The sequence below is a fragment of the Pinus tabuliformis genome, chromosome 6 (assembly GCF_031772625.1).
Source record: "Pinus tabuliformis cultivar Carrire ecotype Pingquan chromosome 6, CPIR1, whole genome shotgun sequence".
NCBI lineage: Eukaryota > Viridiplantae > Streptophyta > Pinopsida > Pinales > Pinaceae > Pinus > Pinus tabuliformis.
In genome coordinates, this window is record NC_142292.1 from 853,852,392 (window position 1) to 853,869,394 (window position 17,003).

The window sequence follows — 17,003 nt, forward strand, 5'->3', positions numbered from 1 at the left end:
TGTTACTTCCCAGAGGCTTGTGGATAATCAGTGAATAGGTGGACATAGAAATCTACCAATACCACCATAGACCGTACATAGACCGGGAATATCACAAGGTGGATCGACCATAGAAATATGGTCGATTTTTTTGTTGTTTATATACAGACTATCTATAGACAAAACTGTATATTTATTTTTGTTTTTTGTTTTAGCTCAACACAGACAGCATTTATTTTTTTCAAATTGACTAGCAGGTCAAAGGTTTTTTGCACTATGCAAAATATGTATATAGCTCTCAACTGAACAGTTTGATATCGCATATGCCTACAGGTATCTACTACACGTAATTTTTCTCACATAAATGAATGATTACGATTTTTATCTTTGGAAAAAATAATATTTATGTTTTTCTAGAAATATCATTTTCATATCATTCAATGATCTTATTGAATTAGTCCCTATGCTCGTGAACCATTTAAGAACTCTATCATTCAATGTTGTTGGAAATAATTTCATTTTTGAGCATCTAATAAGTAATTATAAGATCTCATACCATCAAAGTTGGGAAGTACAGATGGAGAGTTGTTATTCATTTTAACATTTATATTAGTGTCCTGAATGGGAAATCCAAAAGGATCTCCTTTGTTGTCAACATTTCCATCCATTTCTTCTACCTCCTTTGCCACCTCTTCCACCTCGAGGATGCAGTCTTCTTCTACCTGCAAAATTATGAATTTATAATGCAAATGGTTATTTGGTTCTTACAACACCACGTAATTGTGGAATTGAAATTATTAAGTTTTGTCCTCTAATGAATATGTCTCTAGAATGCACTCTAAAATGAAAGAATTTAGATTTATGCAACTAACTATGGATGCAGTTAAAAACTAATATGAAATTCAATAAATAAGGCTAGGAGAAACCTCATAATTTGATGTGCAGGTTCTTACCTCTCATCTTACCATTTCTCCTTTCCAAAGTTGTGTAAATTAAAGAGAAATCTAAATGAAAGCTAAATCCTATGTATACTTCCCCAGCAACAGTGCCAAAAATGCCGACCAATTTAATTATGTATTAAATTGTGTTACATTAAATTACCAACCCAGGTAAGTAAACTTGCGAAGTACATGGCATAGTGGCTAGGAGTTTAAATTTCAGTTCTAATGGAAATAAATTGCAATGAAAGAAATTTATACTCTATGAAAGTGAATAAAATAACACGAAATGAAATACTAATCTAGAAAAGAATACACGTCTAATATATGAAAACATAAAACATAAAACTTTTACTCTAAGAAAGCACATAATTCTAGATTATGAAAGAAAGAAACTCATTCTAGGAAAGTGTGGAAATCTTATCTAACAAAGGCATGGAAGAAAGGAAAGGAAAGGAAATCTAGTTATGAAAGAATTCAAAACTATTCTATGAAAGCAAACATTCTTAAGGCTATGAAAGAAAGTGACCATAATCTATTGAAAACATGAATTCTAATCTAAGAAAGATTGTAAATTTAATCTATGGAAGCATGATAAAAGACTGATATATGAAATTATTGCATTGGGAAACTATTGTAATTTATAAAAAAACATTGAAATATGTCCATTTGAAAAGGTAATGAGTTCGAACTATAAATGTTGTGCAAATCCTATTCTGTAAGTATGAATGTGAAGCAAAAACAAATGAATGCACAAATGAGAATGATTTAGAATGTAAATCCTTTTGTATTTTTTGTATTTTTCAAGCGCTTAATTGCAATCTAGAAAAGAACAAAGTGACAATTAGAAACCTAAAAATAGAGTATCTATGACTAGTAAATAAATCAAATCCTAAAGTAAGTGATCGCTATAATGTAATTTATTTCTTAATTAAAAAGATTAGAAATGTTAGAGAATTGTGATGACTTCATAAAATAGATTGATTTAGGTTTAGAATGAGTGATCTCTTTCTTAATGTGATGGAAAATTCAAATTATTCCTTCTATTATTACATTTGTTGGTTGCAACACAAAACCTGAAAAATTCCATTTGAAAGATCCATGAGTATCTCCAAAATTGTGCGCTTTTTTGAAGAAATCCTTGCAAGCCACCTATGGATCATTCTGCACAAAACCCATGTTTTAGTTTCTTGGGATTTGTCTTAGTTTGCCTATAAAATGCATCAAAAGTTGACTACTCAAAAACTGCTACTAATCTAGACCACCATATTTGATCAAGTACTAAAGTATTACACTTGCAACACTAAGCAAAGTGATATTGTTGATCTACAAAATAAATTAATTTAAAAATTAAGAAAACTAATCTAATCTACATAGATTTTAAAACAACATGAATTATATTACTAAATCTTATAGAAAAACAAGAATATAAAACTATAAACTAAATAACACAAGAACTTATCAAATGTGTATTACTTCATCATAGTTTGGAGTTATTCTCCAAGAGTTCCTCCGTTTAGATGGAGAATGCACTCCTATTTATAGAAAAACTAAGATTACTAATTAGTATCTGTAGATCCACAAATATCTCCTAATTCCACAAATATCTGATGTGGTTACAACCATGTGTTAACATATAGCAAGTAACATCTCTACATATCCTCTCACAAATCTCTAAAATATTTGATAAGAAATCTTATTAAAACTTCCATGATTCTTCTCCATCAGATGTTCCTGGATGATTATCTCAAATCTTCTTCAAATCTTCAAGGCTTGAAGATCAAATTCGAAGTTGAGACTAAATTGTCAAATATGACATTGTTGGACTCTTCAAAAATGCCTACAAACATCACAAACCTCATCTAACTTTCAGATATAAGTGAAAAAATGTTATTTTTCTAATATTTCATTATTAATTCACTCAAAATACTAAAATAAATGCTTTGGAGTCTAAACCCATATATAATCAAAAAATGGTCTTAACGCAAGGTTATAAGATAGTGGAATATGGTTAAAAGTGAGTGAAAAGAGGATGAACAATATGACATTTCGGAGACTCAATAGTAGGAATGAGGAGGAATTTATATTCCATCTATTTGTTTCTTGTCTCTTCATCGTTCAAGTTTGGAATTCTATAGTATTCGAATTTGGGCCTAAAGCAAACTAGAACATGCCTAGTCTTAAGGAATGCCCCAAAAATGTAGGTTTTAACTCTATACAAGTAATTACTATAAACATATTCTTAATAAAATGGAAATTATGTAATCACATACACACATGTTAACGTATATATTTTATCTCACAAACCCACACCAAGAAAACCAACAATATTTTTCAATATATATGTATGTGTGTGTGTGTATTCTTCAGTTCAATGTTACAATACAACACATATATCCCATGGAATCCTTGAATTGTTAATCTATTTACCTTGGACTAGAATAAAACCATAGTTCCTTAACCGAAACTACAAAATAATGGGCAAAACCACCATGTACTACAAAATCACTTTTATCAAAATTGTGTGCCAAAAAACACTAAAAAATAAATGCAAAAAATAGCCCAAAATAAATTTCCAATGGAATTGCCCCCGAACCCCTCAAACAAGGGAGGGTTTTTTCATCCCTATTGCACATTGCACGAGGATAATTGTGACAATATGTATTGCATACCCAAAATTATCCCACTTGTTGTTTCTTTGCACATAGGAGATCATAGGAGTACATGATAAGAAATCTAGGGAAATAATGCCCACTATTTCTCTATGCCAATAGAACTTCTTAATGCTCATAGATTTTGTTAATGAATCTGTAACATTCTTTAAAGTGTCCAATTTTTCTAGCAACACCTTCTTGTATTCAATCATATCTCTCATGATGAGATATTGAACATCAATATGACTTGTATTTGAATGATAAGTTGGGTACTTTTCTAGGAATATTGCACTCTGATTGTCACAATCTCTCCTTATATCTTACTACACTTATCCAATACTTGAACATAATATATGTAACCATACTCCTTTCTTGCATGAGTGGTTGCCATGTATTCAACTTATGTAGTCAAGAGTGCCACTATAGATTGTATTTTACTCATACAATTGGTTGCGTCTCCAAATAATTTAAACACATACCCACTTGTAGATATTCCACGATCAAAATATCCAACCCAATATGCATCAACAAATCCATGCATGTCCAACACTTTATCCAATCTTGGTCTTCCTTGGTATAACAATCCATAGCTAGTAGTGCCACACAAATACTTAAAAACTCTCTTTATTTTTGTACAATGCTTCATCCTTTGTTTTACATATACCTACTCAATACCAGCCACAATAAAAAGTTTCAGATTTTTTGGAAGGAAATGCTACATTAAGATAAATCAAGAAAATCTAGGGAAATTTGATTCTGGAGCTTTTGAAGGAATTTTTATAGGATATACTTATAGAAGCAAAGGATACAAATTTTATAACAAAGGGACTCAAAAAATTGTTGAATGCATTGATGTAAAAATAGATGAAGCACTACACCTAGCCAAGCCACAACTAATTATCTACCAAGAACCACAATCAGATGGAAATCAAAATGAATATCAAAGAGAAGAAGATGAGCCATTGCACTGAAAAATTCCATCCATATATGTTCAAAAGAATCATCCTAATAATCAAATTCTAGGAGACAAGGAATCAAGAGTTAAAATAAGAATAAAGCTTGTTAGCACTTCAAACCAAGAAAACCTATCTTTGTTATCCTTAATGGAGCCTCAAACTTTTCATAGGCCAATGAATATGAACATTGGGTGAAAGTTATGCATGAATAACTAGATCAAATTGATACAAATGAAACATAGGAATATGTTCCAAGACCAAAAGGCAAAAATGTGATTGGAACCAAATGGATCTATAAAAATAAACTCAATGAGGATGGAAAAGTAGTGATGAACAAGGAAATATTGGTATGCAAAGGATATACCCAAGTTGAAGTCGTGAACTTTGAAGAAACATTTGCTTCGGTTCCCAAACTACAAGCAATAAGGATGTTTTTGGCTTATGTGTGTTTTAAAGGGTTCAAGGTTTATCAAATGGATGTAAAATCAACATTTCTGAATGGGGAACTCCAAGAATAATTTTATGTTGAGAAACTGAAAGGCTCTCAACTATTAGAAGAACCTAGGGCCTAACTTAAGAAATCCTTGTATGGTTTGAAACAAGAATCTAGGGCCTAGTATTCAAAATTGAATGAATATCTTCAGTAGCAAGGTTTCAAAATAGGTACAACAGACAACAATCATTACATGTGACTCAAAAAGATAGTATCTTAATTATTGTTGTCTATGTGGATCATATAATATTCAAAAGTGATGATGATTCTATGAGAAAATTTTGTGTAGCCAATATGTAGAAGGAATTCGAGATGTCAAGTTAATCAATCAAAAAAAGGTATTTTTGTCTCTCAGACCAAGTACCTTAAGGAAATTTTAAAGAAGTGTGGTATGGAAAACTATGCATATGTGAGCACTCCAATGGGAACAAGTTGCAAACTTAGCAAGGATGGTAAGTCTATTGAAGAGAAACGTACCACATATAAGTATAAGATTGATAACTTGCTTTACTTAACATTGCTAAGACCAGATATCAGGCAAGTAGTAGGTTTGGTGGCAAATTTCAATCAAGCCCAAAGGAGTCTCATGTGAATGAAATTAAAAGAATATTTAGATATTTATAGGGAACTATGGATTATGGTTTGTGGTGTCCGAGGGGAACATATATTACACTTAAAGCTTATATAGATGCAAATTGGGCTAGAAGTATTGATGACAAAGATAGAACTAGTGGAGGAGATTTCTTTCTAGGAAAATATATAGTTGTTCCCTGGCTCAGCAAGAAAAAAAAATCAGATTCTTTATCCACCGCTAAAGTAGAATACATGTGGCAGTAGCCTATTTTTGTAATTAGGTTCTATTGATGAAGTGGATCTCAAGGATCTTGAAGAGAATTATGATCAACATGTTACCATTATGTGTGACAATACCATTGCTATCAACATCTAAATTTTTTATGTTATACACTCTAAAAAGAAGCACATTCCTATCAAGTACCATTTTCTTCGAGAACAAGTTTCTAATCAAACTATCAGGTTGGAATATGTTCCAAGAAAAGAAAAAATTGCAAATATATTTACAAATCCTTTACCAAGAGAAAGCTTTAAACATCTTAGACAAAAAATGGGAGTGATTTTTTCCCCGCAGGAAGGAATGGCTCACTAATTTTATCAAAGCATACTACTGACTTACAAGGGGAGTATGACTATAACCACATGACATGAATCATTTACAAGAGGAAAGATTATCCACAAAGGGAGAGCTCATATACAGGGGGAGAAAGTGAAAAGGTAGATACATGAGCATTTGTGCAACATCAGCTTGATAGTAAGAAGTCACTAGATGATTAGCCATTTTTAGTGAGTCCCTTTTCCGTTGATGTCAAAGAGTGAGAGAAAGTAGACATTAACTTATGAGAGAGAAAGCATATTCTAGACCAACAACTTGATAGGGGGAGTTCATTTCATTTCTATTAATAACCATCAATTTATGGTGGTGTTGACATCAATGACAAATGGGGAGATTGTTTCTCGTAGTGTTGTCATTCATGAGAGATTGTTGGGCATAGTGTTGTCATTGATGACAACCAATGGCATGTCATTGATGTAGAAGTAGGTATGAGGTCTTGGATGTAATAGGAGGTACGATGCCTTGGAATATCATTAAGCATTTGTTGACACATCAATGATGTCAAGAAGTTATGATGGATTGAATATTATTGAGCATTTATTGTATTTATGGCAATCAAATGGGTATGTAGATGGTCTGGTTGGATAGTCCTCTCTGGGAGCTTTCCAATGGTATATAACACTTAGTCAAACTCCTTCGAAATCAGAAGATAATCAATTTGAAAGTGATATTAGTGAAAAGGGATCATAACACCAAATTTGTTAAAGCTTGTGCTTCTTATGGGCGGATTTTTTCACTCATGAGAAATCAACAATTATTGGTGTGTGAACATGTACATTTTTACTGACATTAATGTCGCACCATTCCACATGGATTGAGTGGTTATGGAAAGTTTGTTGTTGTGACATAGTGGATGAAACACAAACTTGCATAATAATTAACGAAGGTCAAGCCCCACCCCCCTCCCCCCATGCCTTTCAACCTCCTCCACGTGGAACCTCTCCACCGATGAAAAAAAAACATGTCATTGTCAAGTGGATGATGTAGACCCTTCAGTGGTAGGTTAACATGTCATGTGGACCAATGACAAACTGACACATCAGCATGATAGCATGCATGATGTGAATGATGTAACAAGCTCACCCAATGGTAGGCTGACAGGTGGTCTCATGAGATGATGTGAAGGATGAAATAGAAATACAACAGTAATAACATGGCAGTACAATGAATAACGTGACAACACAACAAGGTGCCATGTGGCATGTTCAGTCATCATTTTTGGGTGACGAATCTAGCCAAAGTAAGTGAAACATGGCATTAGAGAAATTTTGATGTAAAAAACGGGCCTCAAAAAAAAATGTACAACAAAAATAAACTTTATATGAACTAATAAGATTCAATATGATTATGTCGACCATCGGGGATGATTCACCATTTTTGGAGTAAAAAGTTAAAAAGATAAAAAATAAATAAAAGACTACTTTTTCAAACCGTATTTTCAACTTATCTCCCTATGATTTTACTCAAATTTTGAGTGGGAGCACTCATTGTATGCAAAATTTAATTTTTCATCCAAGGAGTACCCATGTTGCATACTTTCGATGGACCCTACTGTTAGCACTTGAAATTTCACCTCAGGCTAAGAAAGGTAAACCTCAAGGCAACATCAAACCATTCAGCCCCGTAGCTAGCCCTACGGGGCAGGAGAAGGCTCTCTCCGGTCAATCTCGACAGATCTTCAATGGGATGAGATGACCAACAAGGTAACACTGATATTAGGCTAGTAAACTGATTATAAAGGTTGATTTAGGGTTTTTTGGGGTTTTTGGTGGCAAATTGAGGAACTGCAATTTAGGGTGCGGGGAGTTGACACAGTTTCTGCAGGGGGTTCCTTGGGGCGAGGTAGGACACAGTATTGATGCCCTAACTTGAGATGGATGATCAGGAATGAAATATGAGGAGCTAAAGAGAGCAAACAATGGATTTGAATTCTCTTTAGACAGCAGAAATCAAATTGTCCATCCAACAAGTGCTCTCGCTCAAAATTTGAGAAAAATCGTAGGGAGCTAAGTTGCAAGTATGATTTAAAAATTAGTCTTTTCCTTTTTTCCCTCCAAAACTTGATGAGGTAATATAATATTATTTATTATTTCCATTATTATTTTATAATATTTCTTAGGAGGCCCGTTTTAGACCTAAAAATCTATCTAATGCACCAGTCAAAGAGTGCCACATGGCATGATGATGTCATGTTAGTGTCGGTCTTTAAAGCCCTCCATCAGTGATCAAAGCTCTTTGCATTTGCATTGCTAGGTGTCTCATCAGTGTCAAAGTTTGCATCCTGTTAGGCATGCCATAACCCTGATGGAGGAGCTGGTCTATTCATACCCCTCTTGGCTTTGCTGGATCAGGTCATATCAGTCATTGAGTTTGTCAAGCTACTCTTGTTTGGTCTTAAAGTCAAAATTCCAGGTCTAGGGTTCTTGGTCAGTTGTCTTAGCAAGGTCATGTCTCTAAAAGTCCTTGAGTGACCAGCAAGCCAGAGGGAGGATGTTAAACATGTTCCTTTGAAATTTTCATCATGTGTAGTTCATTTTTAACCTTGGATTTAAAAACCCTGTTTTTTAAAGCCAAGGTCATGATAAATTTTGTAAAAAGAATAAGTTTCCAAGAAGTCTTCAAAAAGGCAGCAACAACCCTGGTCCCCTTGCTACAGTCCTTCAGATGATCTCCCTGCAAAAAGAATCAGGTCAAAGCACTCAAAAAGTCAACTTCAGGATAAAGGAAACCAAGAAAATCAGTGTTTTTTAAAAGTGTCAAAATAGACTTTATAAAGTGGGTTTTTGGATGAAATTTTTTCAAAGTGAGATTATAAAAGGTGATGTTCCCTCCTTTCACTCTTATTATGCATTTCAAGCTTGCAAGTGAGATTGTGAGAGAGTGAAAGGCGAAGGAGGCAAAATTACAAGCGTTTCGGGCAGTTTGCAGGTGCGCGACCCGTCCAGGCTCGTGCGCGACCTGTTGGGCGGTGCGCGACCCGTCCAGCAGTCTCCAGCAGTGCAAAAACATAACGGGCGCGACCCATTGGGTTGTGCGCGACCTGTCCAAGGCTGTGCACGACCCGTTCAGCTGCCTGCTTCCAAAACTTCAAACAAATTCCCTTACTCCTCTTCAAATTTACTCAATCGGTCGAGGTAGGCACTCAATCCACGGTTATTGATATTGATGGTGAAAATAATGATGTGTGTCATGATTTTATCTTCTAAATTTGCAAATGAATGGATTAATGTGGCTGTTTGCTAATGTTTGTGAAATGCTAGGGTTTTGTGACTGTTTCAAGTGTTTTTGTCCCATTTGATCCCTTCCTTCTTCCCCTCTTCCATTCATAGTCATGCTTGCATCTCTGTCCCATATTATTTGTACATAAATGTTGATTTTTTTTTTCCCCCGTCCCTAAGCTATAAACCCTACCCCTCTCACAAGCACTCAAAACCCTTATTCCCTCTACCATACACATGCAAAAAACAAAACAAAAAGAAAAGATACATTTGTAAAGAAAGAAGAGAGTCATGTGAATTTAATGTGTTGTATATCTAAAGGCATGTACATAACCCCTATATACCCTTGACATCCCCTTGTACATGAACACTTTCCCTTGATGTGAAAATAATGTGTATGTACTCCTTAATGTGCATGTACTCCTTAATGTGCATGTACTCCTTAAGAACAGAAAAAAGAGCAAAATTTTCCTTATGACACACATGAACTCCTACAAACAGATTTGGTGTATGGTGTCCCTATGCCCCTATTGATATATGTATCCCCTTACATGTTCATTATCATACATGTTTTGTCCCATATGAGATGTTCTTTGAAAATGATTTCCCAATGTTAAAATTGTTCCTATATGCATGATAATTTGTAAAGTTTCCCTTGAAAATTCCCTGTTATTATCATATATTCCCATTCCTTGTTAAGAAGTTCCCTCCCGTAACATTCCCCTCATGTTTTTCCCCTTGAAACAGCATAGAGTTCAGTATTTTTGCAGGCAGAGGCAGCAGTTCAATTTGTCCTTCAGTTTGCCCACCTTGTTCCAAAACCATGTCAGATACCGAGACTTATGAGCAAGGTGATGACCATTAATCATTTTCAGAGGTTGGAAGGTTGGATTCTTGAGGGAGAAGCTATCATTGTATTATTTCACTTGTATCTCTGCAATTTGTGGCTAAGGAAGACCAGGGTTTTGCAGACATCTTTGGGATTCTTGTGGACTCATTGTGTTGATGGTGTGTCTCTTCATGTTATTGTAAGCTTTGTTATGTGATTCATTTCCTTTCTATACTGCTGCATATTAAACAAATGAAGTGAAAAAGTTAGAATTCATGCTTGCCATGCTCTGCTTTCAAATTTGTTTAATTTCTATGTTTTCTGCTGTCTAAAGAGAATTCAAATCCATTGTTTGCTCTCTTTAGCTCCTCATATTTCATTCCTGATCATCCATCTCAAGTTAGGGCATCAATACTGTGTCCTACCTCGCCCCAAGGAACCCCCTGCAGAAACTGTGTCAACTCCCCGCACCCTAAATTGCAGTTCCTCAATTTGCCACCAAAAACCCCAAAAAACCCTAAATCAACCTTTATAATCAGTTTACTAGCCTAATATCAGTGTTACCTTGTTGGTCATCTCATCCCATTGAAGATCTGTCGAGATTGACCGGAGAGAGCCTTCTCCTGCCCCGTAGGGCTAGCTACGGGGCTGAATGGTTTGATGTTGCCTTGAGGTTTACCTTTCTCAGCCTGAGGTGAAATTTCAAGTGCTAACATACTGGCGACCATACTGGGGAGAACAAACTTGTTTGTGGATTGATGTGTTTGTTTCACAAGTCTTAGATGGAGCCTGAAGTTACGCTAGGTAGCCTTCGAAAACGCTCTTGTTTTACATCAGCGTTAGTAGATAAACGCTGCTTCAGTCAATCTCCGTGAGCTTGTGAATACAGCACTTCGATTGCATTTTACCCCAGTACATGTATCAAGTTTAGATCTGATTGTTGATGGTGGACAACGATCAGACACTTGAAAGGCTGAAATCATTCACTTGGCGACTCTAAATTAGTTTCGAGATCAGATCTAAAGACTCCACTGGAGGATGATCCCGACCAGCAGAAACATGAAAGGAAAATATGACAAGATCAGGTACTCAAGTTGGAATTTCATCCAAGACATTTTTTTCTTTGTCATAAATTATTTCTTCTCTTTTCCCAAGAATGTCAAGAAGGCTTTGCAAAGTATACTATGCTTGAGAAAAGATCCCAGGCCGGCAGTTGATTCTTTCCCTTTGAAGATTGTGAATACCAAAGATTTGCATGCCTTTGAGCTTGATCAAGATCCTTTTTCCGAATTTTGTGATGGCTATCTTCAAGTTGATGAACCTCAAGTGACCAAAACTAATTCTATACCTGCTGTACATACCCCTATACCTTGTAAAATTCCAGATCGGTATAAACCTCTTGTTTTACCTTCTGTTCTCCATGCTTTCCCTAAAAACTATGATATATACTTGCCGAGGTTTGATGGTGAATGTGAGAATGTCAACGCTGAGCACCATGTCCAGAATTTTGAGAATTTTCTAGATCTTTTTGAAGTTGATGATGAAGATGTCAGTATTAGGCTTTTTGCTCTTTCTTTGCACGCTGAAGTGAAGAGTTGGTTCAAAGCCCTGCCTGATGCGAGCATCTCAGATTTCCAGCAGTTCGTCAAAGTTTTTCTCGACAGGTGGATGATCGGGCAGAACCTTTTCTTGATTGTAGAAGAGTATAACCAGCTGAAAAGACTGCCAGGTGAGACAGTACAACAGTTTTCGGCCAGATTTAATCAAGTTTATTATTCGATGCCAGTTCATATAAGACCTTCTCCTAAATCTGCTCTCTTGCACTATCCGGGTGCCTTTGATCCGGAGATGGAGTTTCAGCTGAGAGAAAAGAATATTGCAACGCTTCATGAGATGCAGAACAATGCAGTAGATGTAGAGGCTCATTTGCTGATCCGAAGGGCAAGAATGAAGGAAGAAGAGATGAAAAACATAGATCCGGCCGAATCAACATCTTTAGAGGTGAAACTTGACATTTTGGTAAGTGCCGTGGAAAAGATGATGGACAAGATCGCCGCAAGAAATGCTTATGATGTTCAAACTCATGGCTCGTTGATTGAAGAAGAACAAGTTGCTGACCCAAAACATTTTGTTTCTGATCCCAGTTGTCATAGTGATTGTTTTATAGATCATTGTGAAGAAGAGAGAGCTGTTGATATGATGTGTATGTTTGATGATGATTTGCCTCGGTTTGATCAGTATGATGATGATTATGTTCTCCAAACGAAAGCTAATCTTACAAACAAATCAGCAGCTAGTTTGTGGGAGGAAGAAGTTCATTTTCAGCAGCTTGAATACAATGTTCAGCCATCACATATCAGCTATGACAGTGACGAGGAAAGTGCAGCAAATTTTGAAGTAAGTGAAGGATCTTTACCTTTTTGTTTTGATTCATGTCAGTTCATTAAAGACAACTTCCATGAAATTAGAAATCAGCTGTCAACAAGTCTTGATCTAGACCATCTTGGAGGCAATAAAAACCTTGTTCCAGACTTCTCATATTCAGATTTGCAGCCCCCAAATGCCATTGGTTTTCAAGTTGCAGATGAAAGCATGGAAGCTGACATATTTGATCAAATGATACAAGAAGGTGACTCCGTACCATTCTGTTTTGAATCATTTCAATTTTTGAAGGGTAGATTGCATAGTAAATCTTCAAATGAACAGCCTATAACAAATCAGCAATCTCTCAGTGTTAATGTTGAGGATGAGACAGATGACAAAATTCTTGAGCAGCCTGTAACATCAGATTTGCAGCTACCAAATGAAATTGAAAGGCAGATTACAGATGAAGCTGTGGCAGCCGAAATACATGATTTGATGATACAGGAAGATTCTATACCCTTTTGTTTTGAAGCATTTCAGTTTATAAGGCAGAATTCTCATAAAATCTCTCAAGAACAAGATGAACAGCTAGAAGGATGTCATACATTTTCAATGGATACAGTGCAGCAGTCTTTTCAAGTTTTTCATGATCCAATAGCTGATGTTTTGGATGAGGTTTGCAGTCAAATTCTTTCTCCATTGACTACATGTGAGCTTGAAACACGTGCTGATATGAATTTGATTCGGCAGCCAGTTTCTTTGTCATTTTTAGCAGAGGTCTCGTCACAAGACTCAGATCAAAGTTTGCATTCATGGTATGAGGAAAAGAGAAGTAATCCATTGGATGAGCTAAGTCCCAATGTGCTTGAATTTCGAGATCCTTATGCAGTGTTTTTGGAGGTGGATAAAGAATTCATATTATTCAATGGATCTGTTCCCAAGTTGTCATGGGAGTTGCCTTTCAGTAGTTCTCTCTTGTTGGTCATAAGTGAGCACTTGCGAAGAATTCGAATAGCAGATGGGACACTTACTTGGTTACATTGGTTGTTTCATTTCACTTGATCAGGTGATGTATGAAACTGTTAGAGTAGGTTGTGATGAATAAGCTCCACTTTGAGCATCATTTTCAGTTTGTCGGTTGTGCTTAAGTATCGAGTCAGTTTTTAGTTGAGTGAGAGTCAATTTGTGTTGTCAACTCATCAGTTTTTAGTCATGCATTTCATCTTGAGTTTTTGACTCCATTGCCCAATAATTGTAAGGCACTGGTCTGCTCTCCCAGAGGTCTGAGGTTCTTGGTACCTCCAAGGAGCTACCATCCCCATTAGAGCCAATGTTAGTGTCGGTCTTTAAAGCCCTCCATCAGTGATCAAAGCTCTTTGCATTTGCATTGGTAGGTGTCTCATCAGTGTCAAAGTTTGCATCCCATTAGGCATGCCATAACCCTGATGGAGGAGCTGGTCTATTCATACCCCTCTTGGCTTTGCTGGATTAGGTCATATCAGTCATTGAGTTTGTCAAGCTACTCTTGTTTGGTCTTAAAGTCAAAATTCCAGGTCTAGGGTTCTTGGTCAGTTGTCTTAGCAAGGTCATGTCTCTAAAAGTCCTTGAGTGACCAGCAAGCCAGAGGGAGGATGTTAAACATGTTCCTTTGAAATTTTCATCATGTGTAGTTCATTTTTAACCTTGGATTTAAAAACCCTGTTTTTTAAAGCCAAGGTCATGATAAATTTTGTAAAAAGAATAAGTTTCCAAGAAGTTTTCAAAAAGGTAGCAACAACCCTGGTCCCCTTGCTACAGTCCTTCAGATGATCTCCCTGCAAAAAGAATCAGGTCAAAGCACTCAAAAAGTCAACTTCAGGATAAAGGAAACCAAGAAAATCAGTGTTTTTTAAAAGTGTCAAAATAGACTTTATAAAGTGGGTTTTTGGATGAAATTTTTTCAAAGTGAGATTATAAAAGGTGATGTTCCCTCCTTTCACTCTTATTATGCATTTCAAGCTTGCAAGTGAGATTGTGAGAGAGTGAAAGGCGAAGGAGGCGAAATTACAAGCATTTCGGGCAGTTTGCAGGTGCGCGACCCGTCCAGGCTCGTGCGCGACCTGTTGGGCAGTGCGCGACCCGTCCAGCAGTCTCCGGCAGTGCAAAAACATAACGGGCGCGACCCGTTGGGCTGTGCGCGACCCGTCCAAGGCTGTGCGCGACCCGTTCAGCTGCCAGCTTCCAAAACTTCAAACAAATTCCCTTACTCCTCTTCAAATTTACTCAATCGGTCGAGGTAGGCACTCAATCCACGGTTATTGATATTGATGGTGAAAATAATGATGTGTGTCATGATTTTATCTTCTAAATTTGCAAATGAATGGATTAATGTGGCTGTTTGCTAATGTTTGTGAAATGCTAGGGTTTTGTGACTGTTTCAAGTGTTTTTGTCCCATTTGATCCCTTCCTTCTTCCCCTCTTCCATTCATAGTCATGCTTGCATCTCTGTCCCATATTATTTGTACATAAATGTTGATTTTTTTTTTCCCCCGTCCCTAGGCTATAAACCCTACCCCTCTCACAAGCACTCAAAACCCTTATTCCCTCTACCATACACATGCAAAAAATAAAACAAAAAGAAAAGATACATTTGTAAAGAAAGAAGAGAGTCATGTGAATTTAATGTGCTGTATATCTAAAGGCATGTACATAACCCCTATATACCCTTGACATCCCCTTGTACATGAACACTTTCCCTTGATGTGAAAATAATGTGTATGTACTCCTTAATGTGCATGTACTCCTTAAGAACAGAAAAAAGAGCAAAATTTGCCTTATGACACACATGAACTCCTACAAACAGATTTGGTGTATGGTGTCCCTATGCCCCTATTGATATATGTATCCCCTTACATGTTCATTATCATACATGTTTTGTCCCATATGAGATGTTCTTTGCAAATGATTTCCCAATGTTAAAATTGTTCCTATATGCATGATAATTTGTAAAGTTTCCCTTGAAAATTCCCTGTTATTATCATATATTCCCATTCCTTGTTAAGAAGTTCCCTCCCGTAACATTCCCCTCATGTTTTTCCCCTTGAAACAGCATAGAGTTCAGTATTTTTGCAGGCAGAGGCAGCAGTTCAATTTGTCCTTCAGTTTGCCCACCTTGTTCCAAAACCATGTCAGATACCGAGACTTATGAGCAAGGTGATGACCATTAATCATTTTCAGAGGTTGGAAGGTTGGACTCTTGAGGGAGAAGCTATCATTGTATTATTTCACTTGTATCTCTGCAATTTGTGGCTAAGGAAGACCAGGGTTTTGCAGACATCTTTGGGATTCTTGTGGACTCATTGTGTTGATGGTGTGTCTCTTCATGTTATTGTAAGCTTTGTTATGTGATTCATTTCCTTTCTATACTGCTGCATATTAAACAAATGAAGTGAAAAAGAATTCATGCTTGCCATGCTCTGCTTTCAAATTTGTTTAATTTCTATGTTTTCTGCTGTCTAAAGAGAATTCAAATCCATTGTTTGCTCTCTTTAGCTCCTCATATTTCATTCCTGATCATCCATCTCAAGTTAGGGCATCAATACTGTGTCCTACCTCGCCCCAAGGAACCCCCTGCAGAAACTGTGTCAACTCCCCGCACCCTAAATTGCAGTTCCTCAATTTGCCACCAAAAACCCCAAAAAACCCTAAATCAACCTTTATAATCAATTTACTAGCCTAATATCAGTGTTACCTTGTTGGTCATCTCATCCCATTGAAGATCTGTCGAGATTGACCGGAGAGAGCCTTCTCCTGCCCCGTAGGGCTAGCTACGGGGCTGAATGGTTTGATGTTGCCTTGAGGTTTACCTTTCTCAGCCTGAGGTGAAATTTCAAGTGCTAACATACTTGGAGTAAAAAGTTAAAAAGATAAAAAATAAATAAAAGACTACTTTTTCAAACCGTATTTTCAACTTATCTCCCTATGATTTTACTCAAATTTTGAGTGGGAGCACTCATTGTATGCAAAATTTAATTTTTCATCCAAGGAGTACCCATGTTGCATACTTTCGATGGACCCTACAACATGAAAAATGTGAAATACATGAAAAAACGTGATTGCAATCAAATTTTTCCATGTATTTCATATGTTTCATGTAGTAGGTCCATCAAAAGAATTCAACATGGGTACTCCTTGGATGAAAAATCAAATTGTCCATCCAACAAGTGCTCTCGCTCAAAATTTGAGAAAAATCGTAGGGAGCTAAGTTTCCAGTATGATTTAAAAATTAGCTTTTTCCTTTTTTCCCTCCAAAACTTGATGAGGTAATATAATATTATTTATTATTTCCATTATTATTTTATAATATTTCTTAGGAGGCCCGTTTTAGACCTAAAAATCTATCTA